The sequence below is a fragment of the Macrobrachium nipponense genome, chromosome 29 (assembly GCF_015104395.2).
Source record: "Macrobrachium nipponense isolate FS-2020 chromosome 29, ASM1510439v2, whole genome shotgun sequence".
Classification (NCBI taxonomy): domain Eukaryota; kingdom Metazoa; phylum Arthropoda; class Malacostraca; order Decapoda; family Palaemonidae; genus Macrobrachium; species Macrobrachium nipponense.
Genome location: NC_061092.1, coordinates 73371071 through 73377644, shown reverse-complemented (window position 1 = coordinate 73377644; position 6574 = coordinate 73371071).

Genomic DNA, 6574 nt, shown 5'->3' with positions numbered 1-6574 from the left:
ATATAATATATATATATATATATATATATATATATATATATATATATATATATATACTGGGTTATTATATAACTCCACAGGAAAGAAGTTTAGTCCTTGACTCAAAATACGAAGTCAGACAGACAAGGCCTGTGAATCTGGTGGTGGTGTCTCTCCTGGTGTTCTGAAATTGTTCCCGATTTAGAGGATATGAATATAATTAAATCTTGCTGCATTCTCTAATGCTTTATCTACGTCTTCTGACTCGCATCCTAGTTTGCTAAAATGTTGTTGTTGGCCAATCTGACAAGCATTGGGGACATTTTCAGATCATCGTCACGTGTCAGAACAGTGTCAAGTAATATTTTGCATTCCGTCTACATAAAGATGAGAAAATGACTAAGAACTGCCAGAATTCTTTGTCTTTATTTAGATGCATTTAAAGTTCCACTTGTAACAGCGACAATTTTGTTGAAAATTTTAGATAATATGCATTTTTTTATATATATCATTCTGCTCTGAAATGTTTTTATGACTCTTGAATTTTTTTTTTTTTCATCTTTTTATGGCTTTTACTGGGACCATATTTGAGAACCTGTTTCAGTTTTTATAATTATAAGATTGTGGTCATTAGACTTACCTATCTATCTATCTATCTATCTATCTATCTATCTATCTATCTGTCTGTCTGTCTATCTATCTATATGGAAATACTGAAATGCCAAGGACGCATAGTTGGTCATAGTTTGGTGAGTGTTTAAGCTTTGGAAATACACTGAATGCTTACTTACACTGGGTGTTTTATTAGCCTTGTTATGCATAAATGATGGAGTAGTTTTGGTAACAAGGTCTCATACTTGAAATGGAAAAAAACATTGGTTTTGGAAGATAAAGATATGATATCAACTTTATCCTAATCTTTTGTGATCTGCATTTTGGTAAAGCTTCAAATGCATGCAACTTATGATGCTGAAGGTATACATACTGTATCTACAAATGATAACAATTGCAATAAAAAGGAAAGGTCAATAAGTCAAAAGATTCAACTTGCAGAAAGTTTGATCAACTTGCCATGAAAATTGCCTAAAAAAAAGTAAAAAAATTCATACAAATGAGTCAGTGTCAAATTAGACAAAATACACAGCAACAGAAATAAAACACTTTCTGATATTTGTAAGACGAAAGAACAAACATGTGTGGATTAGATGCTAATGGATCTTTCATTACCAAACTCAGCATCAAAACATTTAGCCCCAAGTATATTACCAAACTTATTTCATGATAAAAAATGCAGTATTCAGCATAACTGAAATAGAAGAGGCAATGGATATGGTGGAAGTGTAAGGACACGTGTTTTGAATCTCAGAAGACAAAAACCTCCCGAGTCTCAGTAAGATCAATGGAATAATGGGACGAATGAAAGTCTCTATGAGCACTTTATCAGAAACTTCGGAATGTCAAACGAGATACCTTTTCATTTTATTATGGGGAAGGGAAACTAATATATCAATGGTAAGGGAAATAAAAACTTGAGGATATGAAATAAGAGGAAGACTTTCATGTCTAATTGAACTTGGATAATTGTGTCTTCCTCAAACACCTTTTTCAACAGAGTTTAATAAAATAAAGTCTATATGTAAAGGCTTTGAAATGGTAGGCGGAGGCCTATTATTACAATAAAGAATTTTGTGAGACATAACTGGAAGAATTAGGAAAAAATTACCAAGTGTTAAAATTACACAATTCAGATTCAGTTGTAAAAATTTCATGGAACTGGGAGGAATTGATCAAAGGCACATAAAAAATAAACAAACACAAACCAGAAGGAGGAGGATGGGGAGGAGGGGTAGGTCGGAGGAGGAGAGCTATTTCGAGCCAAAAACCTACTGATGCTACCAGTACTGCTACTAGTACCTGAGGCAAGTGACAGGATGGAAGGAGGTCCAATGTTGCACCAGATGTGTTTTGAGTAGCAGACAATCCATAGGAGCTCTCTGGTGAGTTTTACATCCACATTTCTTCATCATTTATTGTTTTATCGAATAAATATATATATGAACTGTAGGTTTAATTATTTAGGCCATTAATGGTCAGTGGCAGGAAATCCTGCTAACTAACTGAAAGGTTGTTTCTACAAAAAACTACGAAGTTCAGAGAATTACTGGCTAATAGGATATTAACAAACATGTCTAGTCTTGTTGCTGACTGAGCCATATTCTCATAAGAGAACTCCAAGTTATAAGCTTAGTGTCACTGGAAACTTAAGTGAGTGAAGAGGTCAGAATGATTAGCATCACTACTTTCTTTACAAAAGAAGTGTGTCTCTTCCTTCTAAATATATATCTTTTACAAATAAATATGGCTGAATGCAATACTTTACAGATGACTTCTTGAATTAGACCATAGTGAATGGTCAAACATGATTTTGAAAGTAGACAAGGAAAAAAAATAGAGTGGGGGATTTCCTGCCACTGGTCATTAGAGTATACAGATTGACGCCCTATCCGGATTATTTACTTTAAATGATGGGCTCTTTGAATATATTATATATATATATATATATATATATATATAATATATATAATATAGTATATATATATCTGCACATAAGCAGATTACTTTGCATATTTAAACGCATTAAACACATATTAAAATACACTTATATATATATATATATATAAATAGATATGATATATATATATATATATATATCACTTATATATTAATTAATATATATATATATATATATATTATATAATATTTTATATATATATATATATATATATGAATTTTTAAATCACATTCACCATAATTCATATACATGCATTAAGCTACAAATGTCCTATAATGTCCAATTCGCTCTACCTTGGAACTAATATATTTTAATATATGTTAACTGAAGGGGAATTTTTTAGTTGATAATAATTTCGTGGGTTTGAACCAGTTCCCAGCGGTCTTAGGAGAAATCAGGACTTCAGTGAAGTAATTGACTCGGCCAACAAGTGAGGTATAAGTTGATACCGATTCCGACCTTACAAACTACTGTTGAACTCAGGTATTTGTAATTGGAATCGATATCCAGCCCCTCTGCCATGTTAACAAAGTTCAGTGTTTGCAGCACATAGCTATATTATGAATTTTTATCACATCACCGTGATTCATATACATGTGTTATATATAGGTGTTGACCAGTGGTTGATAAGCGGATGTGATGAACAATGACATTCTATGAAATGATAGATGTCATCATTTTGACTCCCATGGAAACAGGGATCTCTTAAAAGGACAGATTCAGCGTTAGCTCCGAAAATGTTGACACAATCACTAGGATGGCGCCTGGTGGGAGTTGCTGCCTAAGCAAAACAAGACACGTCTTATGTCCATGCAAGAATCTGGTTTTGAATAGATTTTATGGGAGTGATAATGAGCTGTTATGAAGTCACGTATCTATTCCAGTGCAATGAACTTGTGACAAATCAATGATAACATATTATGGGGAGTGTCTTGTGAGAAAGATCGCACATAAGTACATGCGGACTGTTCCCCTACATAATGGGAAGGTACGATAACTAAGATGGAGAACCACTCGAAGTTGGAGAAGAGACTGGCCTTATTATTGAGATGGCCATTTTAAAGTTGTATTTTACTTAAGTGCTTGTGGTCACAGCTGATAATGGGCAAGCATACTTTTAAGCCCGAGTGTTGCTTTGTCTTTTTATATTTTAAACCTTTGTTTCAGAGGTGTCTTTGTCCATATTTTTTATGACTTTTGATTTGTGTCATTTTGGTTTGTTTGCCATTTATTTATGTGGGATCTTTTCCTTTGTTACAGGTCTTTCTGGCCCTTCAGGCAAGTCTGCCAGGTTTGGTTTCCCCTAATGGTGTGGTGTTACTTATAAGACTGATTTATGACTTTTCTAGTTGCCTATTTTATGTTGGTTATTGTAGAGAAAGAGGTGGACAGGTTTGGTCCGATCCCCAGGGTTATTTGAATTATTTGGATTTTAAATTTTACTTATTCAGTCAAACATTTTGTTTCATTGACAACTTGATCTATTTAGTTAATCTTTTTATTCTTAAATAAATGCATTTTTGTTCCCAAGTCTGATTTAGTTACCTTAGGTAATTATGTGAGGTCGGTTGGATTGGTTGAGAGAGAGAGAGAGAGAGAGAGAGAGAGAGAGAGAGAGAGAGAGAGAGAGAGAATGTCACCACAGTGCCTTACTGCTATAAGGTCATTGCTACCAACATACTTCTGAAGAGGGGTTAACAGATATTTTTGTTTTTCTTTTGAGACTCTGTACCGAGGTTATAACCTCGGTAACACCTGCATTAAGCTTCAAATGTCCTTTAATATCTAATTTGCTCTACCTTAATGTTTTCGTATATTTTAACCGATGGTGAATTTTTTTGTTTATAATAATTTAGTCCTCACGTGGGTTTGAACTAGCACCAAGCAGACTGAGGAGAAATCAGGACTTCATTGATGTTATCGATTCGGCCAACAAGTAAGGTATAAGTTGATACCGAATCTGGTAGGGAAAAATGGCACCTCAAGGAGGCAGGTTGCAGCCGTCTCTGAGCTCCAGGATATGTGTGTGTGTGTGAGTGAGGCTGCCTCTGCGAGACCAGGTATTGGTGTCAGCTCCTTTTATGCCTTCGATGTCCTAAGTTTTTCCCATTTCTATGCAGGTGCACATCCCGATGTGTTTTTGTTTGATTAACATGGTCAAGTGATGTTTTTTTGTCCCACCTCCACCTTCTTCAATGCCCACTTTCACTTCTTCAAGGCCAACGGTGTTGTGTTCCCTGGAACAGATATCCTTAAGGCAGATCACATGGTCGAGGAAAAGGAGAGAGAGAGAGAGAGAAGGAGTTACAAGGATTAGGATTTCTCAAAGACTTGTTAGTCCATCCAAGGAGACCATCTTCAGCACACTTATCTCTAGGAGCAGGTTTTACTGTTCATTCACAGTGTCCTAATGATTTTGTGCAGCTTTCTTTTAAACTCTTCCACAATGGGATGTGTTGTATCTCTTCAGTTCTAGTTTTCATTCATTATTTCTGGTCTGGTTTTTGTTTAACGTAAATAGGTTACTGTCTACTTTTCTTATGCGTTTCAGTATTTGAAATGTTTCTATTAGTTGTCCTCGCAATCGTGTTTCTAAGCCATACATGTTCAGGCTCTCTAGTCGTCTTCGGTAACCTATTTGCCTGATGGATGGAATTAACTTTGTGGCTCTTGCTTGTACCCCTTCTAATCTATTTATGTCTTTCCTTAGTGTCGGTGGCCAGAATTGTACTGCATATTCAAGATGACGTCTATTTGAACTACCTCTTTATGTATCCCACTAGTCTCTGTGCTTCTTTTAAGCTTTTATGCACTGTTTTATGGATTTTAAGTCATCCTCTTGTTCCACACTATTTATGTCATTCCGAAGCAGCATGCAGTTGGCAGAGGGGTTGTTTGTTCCTATTTGTAACACTTTACACTTATCCATGTTAAAAGGCATTTGGGTCTGCTGAATTCACACCCAGTTTGGTGTCAGCTGTAAATTTGGCTATCCTGCTAGTCAAGCCTACTTCAATGTCATTAATGTAAATCAAAAGCAAGAGAGGGCCAAGGACAGAACCCTGAGGAACTCTGCTTGTTACATCTGCCCATTCTAATTCTTCACCATTTATTAGGACTCTCTGTTTTCTATAAGTTAGCCAGTCTTCATTCCAGTCCGCCATTTCTCCTACAATTCCTGAAGCTCTAACTTTTGTCATTATAGTGTCTTGTGTGAGACTTTGTCAAAGGCCTTTTGGAAATCTAAGTAGAATATATCTATTGTTCTACTACTGTCGTAAATACCAAGCATGTTATGAAAAAAGTCCAAGAGGTTTTGATAGGCAGGATCTGTTTTGTCTGAAACTGTGTTGGCTATTTAATATCAAGTTGCTTCTATCTATGTGATCCAAAATTTGATCTGCAATTATGGATTCAAGAATCGTGCAAACGACCAACATTAGAGAGATTGGTCTATAATATCCCAGCTCTTCTCATGGACATTTTTTGTAAACTATTGCATATTACCTAGTTTCCATCCTTTTGGTGCCTTTCTATGTTCAGCACTTTTTCTGTAGAGTTTATATAGGTGAGGAACTATCTCATTTTTATAGCTCTTTAATTTCTCTTGGATGAATCCCATCCTGGCCAGGAGATTTGAACCTGTTGAGTTTGTCTATTTTGTTTTTTAATGTCCTCTTCTATAAATATGTTTTTGTCCAACCGTTCTGCCCCTTCATATTTAATAGCAGATTCCGGTATTGAGGTAGTCTTCAATTGTGAAAACACTTGTAAAAAACTTATTCAATAACTCTGCTTTTTCCAAGTCTGAGTAACCAGGTTACCTCTGTTGTACCTTAGGGGACCTATGCTGTTTTTTTTATTAACATGAGCAAAGAATTCTTTTGGGTTTTCTTTACAAACTCTCTTTCCTTATTTATCTTGGCATTTCTTACTAATTTGTCCACCATTCTACAGAGTTCTTTATACCTACTTGCTTCTTTTGGTGTTGGGTGTGGGTTCATTGATTTGTGCAATCTGTCT